This window comes from Triticum dicoccoides, chromosome 3B (genome assembly GCF_002162155.2).
Source record: "Triticum dicoccoides isolate Atlit2015 ecotype Zavitan chromosome 3B, WEW_v2.0, whole genome shotgun sequence".
Lineage (NCBI taxonomy): Eukaryota > Viridiplantae > Streptophyta > Magnoliopsida > Poales > Poaceae > Triticum > Triticum dicoccoides.
Genome location: NC_041385.1, coordinates 857,175,280 through 857,187,693, shown reverse-complemented (window position 1 = coordinate 857,187,693; position 12,414 = coordinate 857,175,280).

Sequence of the window (12,414 nt, the reverse complement as noted above, 5' to 3'; positions counted from 1 at the left end):
TGATCAACACCCAAAGGGTTTACTAGAGTCAATAATCTAGTTCACATCGCTATGTGATTAACACCCAAAAGAGTACTAAGGTATGATCATGTTTGCTCGTGAGAGAAGCTTAGTCAACGGGTATGTCATATTCAGAGCCGTATGTATTTCGCAAATATTCTATGTCCACAATGCTCTGCATGGAGCTACTCTAGCTAATTGCTCCCACTTTTAATATGTATCCAGATTGAGACTTAGAGTCACCTGGATTGGTGTAAAAGCTTGCATCGTTGTAACTTTTACGACGGGCTCTTTTATCACCTCCATAATCGAGAAACATCTCCTTAGTCCTCACTAAGGATATTCTTGACCCATGACCAGTGATCTACTTATTAGATCAAAATTGTATTCCTTTGCCAAACACAGAGCAAGGTATACAATAGGTCTGTTCACAGCATAGCATACTTTATAGAACCTATGACTGAGGCATAGGGAATGACTTTTCATTCCCTTTCTATTTTCTGCAATGGTCGGGTCTTGAGTCTTACTCAACTTCACACCTTGTAACACATGCAAGAACTCCTTTCTTTGACTGTTACATTTTGAACTATTTCAAAAATTTATCAAGGTATGTACTCATTGAAAAATCTTATCAAGCGTCTTGATCTATCCATATAGATCTTGATGCTCAATGTGTAAGCAACTTCGCCAAGGTCTTGCTTTGAAAAACTCTTATTCAAGTATCCTTTCATGCTATCCAGAATTTCCATATCATTTCCAATTAACAATATGTCATCCACATGTAATATTAGAAATGCTACAGAGCTCCCACTCACTTTCTTGTAAATACAGGCTTCTTCAAAAGTCTGTATAAAACCATATGCTTTGATCAACTCATCAAAGCATATATTCCAACTCCGAGATGCTTGCACCAGTCCATAGATGGATCGCTGGAGTTTGCACAATTTGTTAGCACCTTTAGGATTGACAAAACCTTCTGGTTGCATCATATACAACTCTTCTTTAAGAAAACCATTAAGGAATGTAGTTTTGTTTATCCATTTGCCAGATTTCATAAAATGCGGCAATTGCTAACATGATTCAGATAGACTTAAGCATAGATACGAGTGAAAAACTCTCATCGTAGTCAACACCTTGAACTTGTCGAAAACCTTTTGCGACAATTCTAGCTTTGTAGATAGTAACACTATCAGCGTCCGTCTTCCTCTTGAAGATCCATTTAATCTCAATGTCTTGCCGATCATTGGGCAAGTCAATCAAAGTCCATACTTTGTTTTCATACATGGATCTTATCTCAGATCTCATGGCCTCAAGCCATGTTGCGGAATCTGGGCGCACCATCACTTCTTCATAGTTCATAGGTTTGTCATGGTCTAGTAACATAACTTCCAGAACAGGATTACCGTACCACTCTGGTGCGGATCTTACTCTGTAAGACCTACGAGATTCTGTAGTAACTTAATCTGAAGTTTCATGATCATCATCATTAACTTCCTCACTAATTGGTGTAGTAGTCACAGGAACAGATTTCTGTGATGAACTACTTTCAAATGAGGGAGCAGGTACAGTTACCTCATCAAGTTCTACTTTCCTCCCACTCACTTCTTTCAAGAGAAACTCCTTCTCTAGAAAGGATCCATTCTTAGCAACGAATGTTTTGCCTTCGGATCTGTGATAGAAGGTGTACCCAACAGTTTCCTTTGGGTATTCTATGAAGACGCACTTCTCCGATTTGGGTTCGAGCTTTATCAGGTTGAAAACCTTTTTCATATAAGCATCGCAACTCCAAACTTTAAGAAACGACAGCTTAGGTTTACTGCTAAACCATAGTTCATATGGTGTCGTCTCAACGGATTTAGATGGTGCCCTTTTTAAACGTGAATGCAGTTGTCTCTAATGCACAACCCCAAAACGATAGTGGTAAAACCGATAAGAGACATCATAGATCGCACCATATCCAATAAAGTGCGGCTACGACGTTCGGACACACCATAACGTTGTGGTGTTCCAGGTGGCGTGAGCTGTGAAACTATTCCACATTGTTTTAATTGAAGACCAAACTCGTAACTCAAATATTCGTCTCCGCGATCAGATCGTAGAAACTTTATTTTCTTGTTACGATGATTTTTCCACTTCACTCTGAAATTCTTTGAACTTTTCAATTATTTCAGACTTATGTTTCATCAAGTAGATATACCCATATCTGCTCAAATCACTTTGTAAAGGTCAGAAAATAACGATACTTGCCACGAGAATCAACACTCATTGGATCGCATACATCAGTATGTATTATTTCCAATAACTCAGTAGCTTGTTCCATTGTTCCGGAGAACGGAGTTTTAGTCATCTTGCCCAAAAGGCACGGTTCGCAAGCATCAAATGATTCATAACCAAGTGATTCTGAAAATCCATCTTTATGGAGTTTCTTCATGCGCTTTACACCGATATGACCCAAACGGCAGTGCTACAAATAAGTTGCACTATCATTATTAACTTTGCATCTTTTGGCATCAATATTATGAATATGTGTATCACTATGATCAAGATCCAACAAACTATTTTCATTGGGAGTATAACCATCGAAGGTCTGATTCATGTAAACAGAATAATAATTATTTTCTAACTTACATGAATAACCGTCTTGCAATAAACATGATCAAATCATATTCATCCTCAAAGCAAACGCCAAATAACATTTATTTAGGTTCAACACTAATCACGAAAGTATAGGGAGTGTGCGATGATGATCATATCAATCTTGGAACTACTTCCAACATTCATCGTCACCTCACCCTCAACTAGTTTCTGTTTATTCTGCAACTCCCGTTTTGAGTTACTACTCTTAGCAACTGAACTAGTATCAAATACCAAGGGGTTGCTATAAACACTAGTAAAGTACACATCAATAGCATGTATATCAAATATACCTATGTTCACTTTGCCATCCTTCTTATCCGCCAAATACTTGGGGTAGTTCCACTTCCAGTGACCAGTCCCTTTGCAGTAGAATCACTTAGTCTTAGGCTTAGGTCCAGACATGGGCTTCTTCACTTGAGCAGCAACTTGCTTGCTGTTCTTCTTGAAGTTCCCCTTCTTCCCTTTGCCCTTTTTCTTGAAACTAGTGATCTTGTCCACCATCAACACTTTGATGTTTTTCTTTGATTTCTACCTTCGCCGATTTTTGCATCGCGAAGAGCTTGGGAATTGTTTTCGTCATCCCTTGCATACTATAGTTCATCACGAAGTTCTAGTAACTTAGTGATGGTGACTAGAGAATTCTGTCAATCACTATCTTATCTGGAAGATTAACTCCCACTTGATTCAAGCGATTGAAGTACCCAGACAATCTGAGCACATGCTCACTAGTTGAGCGATTCTCCTCCATCTTTTAGCCATAGAACTTGTTGGAGACTTCATATCTCTCAACTCGGGTATTTGCTTGAAATATTAACTTCAACTCCTGAAACATCTCATATGGTCCATGACGTTCAAAACGTCTTTGAAGTCCCAATTCTAAGCCATAAAGCATGGTGCACAAAACTACCAAATAGTCATCATATTGAGCTAGCCAAACGTTCATAACGTCTGCATCTGCTTCTGCAATAGGTCTGTCACCTAGCGGTGCATTAAGGACATAATTCTTCTGTGCAGCAATGAGGATAAACCTCAGATCACGAATCCAATCCGCATCATTGCTACTTATATCTTTCAACACAATTTTCTCTAGGAACATATCAAAATAAACATATAAAAGCAACAATGCAAGCTATTGATCTACAACATAATTTGCAAAATACTACCAGGACTAAGTTCATGATAAATTTAAGTTCAATTAATCATATTACTTAAGAACTCCCACTTAGATAGACATCCCTCTAATCCTCTAAGTGATCACGTGATCCAAATCAACTAAACCATAACCGATCATCACGTGAAATGGAGTAGCTTTCAATGGTGAACATCATTATGTTGATCATATCTACTATATGATTCACGCTTGACCTTTCGGTCTCCGTGTTCCGAGGGCATATCTGCATATGCTAGGCTCGTCAAGTTTAACCTGAGTATTCTGCGTGTGCAAAACTGGTTTGCACCCGTTGTAGATGGACGTAGAGCTTATCACACCCGATCATCACGTGGTGTCTGGGCACGACGAACTTTGGCAACGGTGCATACTCAGGGAGAACACTTCTTGATAATTTTAGTGAGAGATCATCTTAAAATGCTACCGTCAATCAAAGCAAGATAAGATGCATAAAGGATTAACATCACATGCAATCAATATAAGTGATATGATATGGCCATCATCATCTTGTGCTTGTGATCTCCATCTCCGAAGCACCGTCGTGATCACCATCGTCACCGGCGCGACACCTTGATCTTCATCGTAGCATCGTTGTCGTTTACGCCATCTATTGCTTCTACGACTATCGCTACCGCTTAGTGATAAAGTAAAGAAATTACAGGGCGTTTGCATTTCATAAAATAAAGCGACAACCATATGGCTCCTGCCAGTTGCCGATAACTTCGGTTACAAAACATGATCATCTCATACAATAAAATATAGCATCACGTCTTGACCATATCACATCACAACATGCCCTGCAAAAACAAGTTAGACGTCCTCTACTTTGTTGTTGCAAGTTTTACGTGGCTGCTACGGGCTTAGCAAGAACCGTTCTTACCTACGCATCAAAACCACAACGATAGTTCGTCAAGTTAGTGCTGTTTTAACCTTCGCAAGGACCGGGCGTAGCCACACTCGATTCAACTAAAGTGAGAGAGACAGACACCCGCCAGCCACCTTTAAGCACGAGTGCTCGTAACGGTGAAACCAGTCTCGCGTAAGCGTACGCGTAATGTCGGTCTGGGCCGCTTCATCTCACAATACCGCCGAACCAAAGTATGACATGCTGGTAAGCAGTATGACTTGTATCGCCCACAACTCACTTGTGTTCTACTCGTGCATATGACATCTACGCATAAAACCTGGCTCGGATGCCACTGTTGGGGAACGTAGTAATTTCAAAAAAATTCCTACGTACACGCAAGATCATGGTGATGGCATAGCAACGAGAGGGGAGAGTGTTGTCCATGTACCCTCGTAGACCGTAAGCAGAAGCGTTATGACAACGCGGTTGATGTAGTCGTATGTTTTCATGATCCGACCGATCCAAGTACCGAACGTACGGTACCTCCGAGTTCAGCACACGTTCAGCTCGATGACGATCCCCGGGATCCGATCAAGCAAAGCTTCGGGGATGAGTTTCGTCAGCACGACGGCGTGGTGATGATGATGATGCTCTACCAGCGCAGGGCTTCGCCTAAACTCCGCGACGATATGGCCGAGGTGGAATATGGTGGAGGGGGGCACCGCACACGGCTAAGGAACGATCCGTAGATCAACTTTGGGGTGCCCCCTGCCCCGGTATATGAAGGAGGGAGGGGGAAGGCCGGCCGGCCCTTGTTGGGCGCGCTAGGAGGAGGAGTCCTCCTCCTAGTAGGAGTAGGACTCCTCCTTTCCTACTCCTACTAGGAGGGGAAGGAAGGGGGAGAGGAGGGGAAGGAAAGAGGGGGGCGCCGCCCCCCCTCCTAGTCCAATTCGGACCAGAGGGAGAGGGGGGGCGCGGCCCTTCCTGGCCGCCCCTCTCTCTTCCCACCAAGGCCCATGTGGCCCATTATCTCTCCGGGGGGGTTCCGGTAACCCTCTGGCACTCCGGTTTTTCCGAAATCACCCGGAACACTTACGGTGTCCGAATATAGTCGTCCAATATATCAATCTTTATGTCTCGACCATTTCGAGACTCCTCGTCATGTCCGTGATCACATCCGGGACTCCAAACAAACTTCGGTACATCAAAACTTGTAAACTCATAATAAAATTGTCATCGAAACGTTAAGCGTGCGGACCCTACGGGTTCGAGAACTATGTAGACATGACCTAGAACTATTCTTGGTCAATAACCAATAGCGGAACCTGGATGCCCATATTGGTTCCTACATATTCTACGAAGATCTTTATCGGTCAAACCGCATAACAACATACGTTGTTCCCTTTGTCATCGGTATGTTACTTGCCCGAGATTTGATCGTCGGTATCCAATACCTAGTTCAATCTCGTTACCGGCAAGTCTCTTTACTCGTTCTGTAACACATCATCTTATAACTAACTCATTAGTTACAATGCTTGCAAGGCTTAGGTGATGAGTATTACCGAGAGGGCCCAGAGATACCTCTCCGACAATCGGAGTGACAAAACCTAATCTCGATTTATGCCAACCCAACATGTACCTTCGGAAACACCTGTAGAGCACCTTTATAATCACCCAGTTACGTTGTGACGTTTGGTAGCACACAAAGTGTTCTTCCGGTAAACGTGAGTTGCACAATCTCATAGTTGCAGGAACTTTGTATAAGTCATGAAGAAAGCAATAGCAACATACTAAATGATCAAGTGCTAGGCTAACGGAATGGGTCATGTCAATCACATCATTCTCCTAATGATGTGATCCCGTTAATCAAATGACAACTCTTTTGTCCATGGCTAGGAAACTTAACCATCTTTGATTCACGAGCTAGTCAAGTAGAGGCATACTAGTGACACTATGTTTGTCTATGTATTCACACATGTATTATGTTTCCGGTTAATACAATTCTAGCATGAATAATAAACATTTATCATGGAATAAGGAAATAAATAATAACTTTATTATTGCCTCTAGGGCATATTTCCTTCAGTCTCCCACTTGCACTAGAGTCAATAATCTAGTTCACATCGCTATGTGATTTAACACCAATATTCACATCTGCATGTGATTAATACCCATAGTTCACATCATCATGTGATCAACACCCAAAGGGTTTACTAGAGTCAATAATCTAGTTCACATCGCTATGTGATTAACACCCAAAAGAGTACTAAGGTATGATCATGTTTGCTCGTGAGAGAAGCTTAGTCAACGGGTATGTCATATTCAGAGCCGTATGTATTTCGCAAATATTCTATGTCCACAATGCTCTGCATGGAGCTACTCTAGCTAATTGCTCCCACTTTTAATATGTATCCAGATTGAGACTTAGAGTCACCTGGATTGGTGTAAAAGCTTGCATCGTTGTAACTTTTACGACGGGCTCTTTTATCACCTCCATAATCGAGAAACATCTCCTTAGTCCTCACTAAGGATATTCTTGACCCATGACCAGTGATCTACTTATTAGATCAAAATTGTATTCCTTTGCCAAACACAGAGCAAGGTATACAATAGGTCTGTTCACAGCATAGCATACTTTATAGAACCTATGACTGAGGCATAGGGAATGACTTTTCATTCTCTTTCTATTTTCTGCAATGGTCGGGTCTTGAGTCTTACTCAACTTCACACCTTGTAACACATGCAAGAACTCCTTTCTTTGACTGTTCCATTTTGAACTATTTCAAAAATTTATCAAGGTATGTACTCATTGAAAAATCTTATCAAGCGTCTTGATCTATCCATATAGATCTTGATGCTCAATGTGTAAGCAACTTCGCCAAGGTCTTGCTTTGAAAAACTCTTATTCAAGTATCCTTTCATGCTATCCAGAATTTCCATATCATTTCCAATTAACAATATGTCATCCACATGTAATATTAGAAATGCTACAGAGCCCCCACTCACTTTCTTGTAAATACAGGCTTCTTCAAAAGTCTGTATAAAACCATATGCTTTGATCAACTCATCAAAGCATATATTCCAACTCTGAGATGCTTGCACCAGTCCATAGATGGATCGCTGGAGTTTGCACAATTTGTTAGCACCTTTAGGATTGACAAAACCTTCTGGTTGCATCATATACAACTCTTCTTTAAGAAAACCATTAAGGAATGTAGTTTTGTTTATCCATTTGCTAGATTTCATAAAATGCGGCAATTGCTAACATGATTCAGATAGACTTAAGCATAGATACGAGTGAAAAACTCTCATCGTAGTCAACACCTTGAACTTGTCGAAAACCTTTTGCGACAATTCTAGCTTTGTAGATAGTAACACTATCAGCGTCCGTCTTCCTCTTGAAGATCCATTTAATCTCAATGTCTTGCCGATCATTGGGCAAGTCAATCAAAGTCCATACTTTGTTTTCATACATGGATCTTATCTCAGATCTCATGGCCTCAAGCCATGTTGCGGAATCTGGGCTCACCATCGCTTATTCATAGTTCGTAGGTTCGTCATGGTCTAGTAACATAACTTCCAGAACAGGATTACCGTACCACTCTGGTGCGGATCTTACTCTGTAAGACCTACGAGATTCTGTAGTAACTTAATCTGAAGTTTCATGATCATCATCATTAACTTCCTCACTAATTGGTGTAGTAGTCACAGGAATAGATTTCTGTGATGAACTACTTTCAAATAAGGGAGCAGGTACAGTTACCTCATCAAGTTCTACTTTCCTCCCACTCACTTCTTTCAAGAGAAACTCCTTCTCTAGAAAGGATCCATTCTTAGCAACGAATGTTTTGCCTTCGGATCTGTGATAGAAGGTGTACCCAACAGTTTCCTTTGGGTATTCTATGAAGACGCACTTCTCCGATTTGGGTTCGAGCTTTATCAGGTTGAAAACCTTTTTCATATAAGCATCGCAACTCCAAACTTTAAGAAACGACAGCTTAGGTTTACTGCTAAACCATAGTTCATATGGTGTCGTCTCAACGGATTTAGATGGTGCCCTTTTTAAACATGAATGCAGCTGTCTCTAATGCACAACCCCAAAACGATAGTGGTAAAACCGATAAGAGACATCATAGATCGCACCATATCCAATAAAGTGCGGCTACGACGTTTGGACACACCATAACGTTGTGGTGTTCCAGGTGGCGTGAGCTGTGAAACTATTCCACATTGTTTTAATTGAAGACCAAACTCGTAACTCAAATATTCGTCTCCGCGATCAGATCGTAGAAACTTTATTTTCTTGTTACGATGATTTTTCCACTTCACTCTGAAATTCTTTGAACTTTTCAATTATTTCAGACTTATGTTTCATCAAGTAGATATACCCATATCTGCTCAAATCACTTTGTAAAGGTCAGAAAATAACGATACTTGCCACGAGAATCAACACTCATTGGATCGCATACATCAGTATGTATTATTTCCAATAAGTCAGTAGCTTGTTCCATTGTTCCGGAGAACGGAGTTTTAGTCATCTTGCCCAAAAGGCACGGTTCGCAAGCATCAAATGATTCATAACCAAGTGATTCTGAAAATCCATATTTATGGAGTTTCTTCATGCGCTTTACACCGATATGACCCAAACGGCAGTGCCACAAATAAGTTGCACTATCATTATTAACTTTGCATCTTTTGGCATCAATATTATGAATATGTGTATCACTATGATCGAGATCCAACAAACTATTTTCATTGGGTGTATAACCATCGAAGGTCTTATTCATGTAAACAGAATAATAATTATTCTCTAACTTACATGAATAACCGTATTGCAATAAACATGATCAAATCATATTCATGCTCAACGCAAACGCCAAATAACATTTATTTAGGTTCAACACTAATCACGAAAGTATAGGGAGTGTGCGATGATGATCATATCAATCTTGGAACTACTTCCAACATTCATCGTCACCTCACCCTCAACTAGTTTCTGTTTATTCTGCAACTCCCGTTTTGAGTTACTACTCTTAGCAACTGAACTAGTATCAAATACCAAGGGGTTGCTATAAACACTAGTAAAGTACACATCAATAGCATGTATATCAAATATACCTATGTTCACTTTGCCATCCTTCTTATCCGCCAAATACTTGGGGTAGTTCCACTTCCAGTGACCAGTCCCTTTGCAGTAGAATCACTTAGTCTTAGGCTTAGGTCCAGACTTGGGCTTGTTCACTTGAGCAGCAACTTGCTTGCTGTTCTTCTTGAAGTTCCCCTTCTTCCCTTTGCCCTTTTTCTTGAAACTAGTGATCTTGTCCACCATCAACACTTTGATGTTTTTCTTTGATTTCTACCTTCGCCGATTTTTGCATCGCGAAGAGCTTGGGAATTGTTTTCGTCATCCCTTGCATACTATAGTTCATCACGAAGTTCTAGTAACTTAGTGATGGTGACTAGAGAATTCTGTCAATCACTATCTTATCTGGAAGATTAACTCCCACTTGATTCAAGCGATTGAAGTACCCAGACAATTTGAGCACATGCTCACTAGTTGAGCGATTCTCCTCCATCTTTTAGCCATAGAACTTGTTGGAGACTTCATATCTCTCAACTCGGGTATTTGCTTGAAATATTAACTTCAACTCCTGGAACATCTCATATGGTCCATGACGTTCAAAACGTCTTTGAAGTCCCGATTCTAATCCATAAAGCATGGTGCACAAAACTACCAAATAGTCATCATATTGAGCTAGCCAAACGTTCATAACGTCTGCATCTGCTTCTGCAATAGGTCTGTCACCTAGCGGTGCATTAAGGACATAATTCTTCTGTGCAGCAATGAGGATAAACCTCATATCACGAATCCAATCCGCATCATTGCTACTTATATCTTTCAACACAATTTTCTCTAGGAACATATCAAAATAAACATATGAAAGCAACAATGCAAGCTATTGATCTACAACATAATTTGCAAAATACTACCAGGACTAAGTTCATGATAAATTTAAGTTCAATTAATCATATTACTTAAGAACTCCCACTTAGATAGACATCCCTCTAATCCTCTAAGTGATCACGTGATCCAAATCAACTAAACCATAACCGATCATCACGTGAAATGGAGTAGCTTTCAATGGTGAACATCATTATGTTGATCATATCTACTATATGATTCACGCTTGACCTTTCGGTCTCCGTGTTCCGAGGGCATATCTGCATATGCTAGGCTCGTCAAGTTTAACCTGAGTATTCTGCGTGTGCAAAACTGGTTTGCACCCGTTGTAGATGGACGTAGAGCTTATCACACCCGATCATCACGTGGTGTCTGGGCACGACGAACTTTGGCAACGGTGCATACTCAGGGAGAACACTTCTTGATAATTTTAGTGAGAGATCATCTTAAAATGCTACCGTCAATCAAAGCAAGATAAGATGCATAAAGGATTAACATCACATGCAATCAATATAAGTGATATGATATGGCCATCATCATCTTGTGCTTGTGATCTCCATCTCCGAAGCACCGTCGTGATCACCATCGTCACCGGCACGAGACCTTGATCTTCATCGTAGCATCGTTGTCGTTTACGCCATCTATTGCTTCTACGACTATCGCTACCGCTTAGTGATAAAGTAAAGCAATTACAGGGCGTTTGCATTTCATACAATAAAGCGACAACCATATGGCTCCTGCCAGTTGCCGATAACTTCGGTTACAAACATGATCATCTCATACAATAAAATATAGCATCACGTCTTGACCATATCACATCACAACATGCCCTGCAAAAACAAGTTAGACGTCCTCTACTTTGTTGTTGCAAGTTTTACGTGGCTGCTACGGGCTTAGCAAGAACCGTTCTTACCTACGCATCAAAACCACAACGATAATTCGTCAAGTTAGTGCTGTTTTAACCTTCGCAAGGACCGGGCGTAGCCACACTCGATTCAACTAAAGTGAGAGAGACAGACACCCGCCAGCCACCTTTAAGCACGAGTGCTCGTAACGGTGAAACCAGTCTCGCGTAAGCGTACGCGTAATGTCGGTCCGGGCCGCTTCATCTCACAATACCGCCGAACCAAAGTATGACATGCTGGTAAGCAGTATGACTTGTATCGCCCACAACTCACTTGTGTTCTACTCGTGCATATGACATCTACGCATAAAACCTGGCTCGGATGCCACTGTTGGGGAACGTAGTAATTTCAAAAAAATTCCTACGTACACGCAAGATCATGGTGATGGCATAGCAACGAGAGGGGAGAGTGTTGTCCACGTACCCTCGTAGACCGTAAGCGGAAGCGTTATGATAACGCGGTTGATGTAGTCGTATGTTTTCACGATCCGACCGATCCAAGTACCGAACGTACGGTACCTCCGAGTTCAGCACACGTTCAGCTCGATGACGATCCCCGGGCTCCGATCAAGCAAAGCTTCGGGGATGAGTTCCGTCAGCACGACGGCGTGGTGATGATGATGATGCTCTACCAGCGCAGGGCTTCGCCTAAACTCCGCGACGATATGGCCGAGGTGGAATATGGTGGAGGGGGGCACCGCACACGGCTAAGGAATGATCCGTAGATCAACTTGTGTGTCTATGGGGTGCCCCCTGCCCCCGTATATAAAGGAGGAAGGGGGAAGGCCGGCCGGCCCTTGTTGGGCGCACCAGGAGGAGGAGTCCTCCTCCTAGTAGGAGTAGGACTCCTCCTTTCCTACTCCTACTAGGAGGGGAAGGAAGGGGGAGAGGAGGGG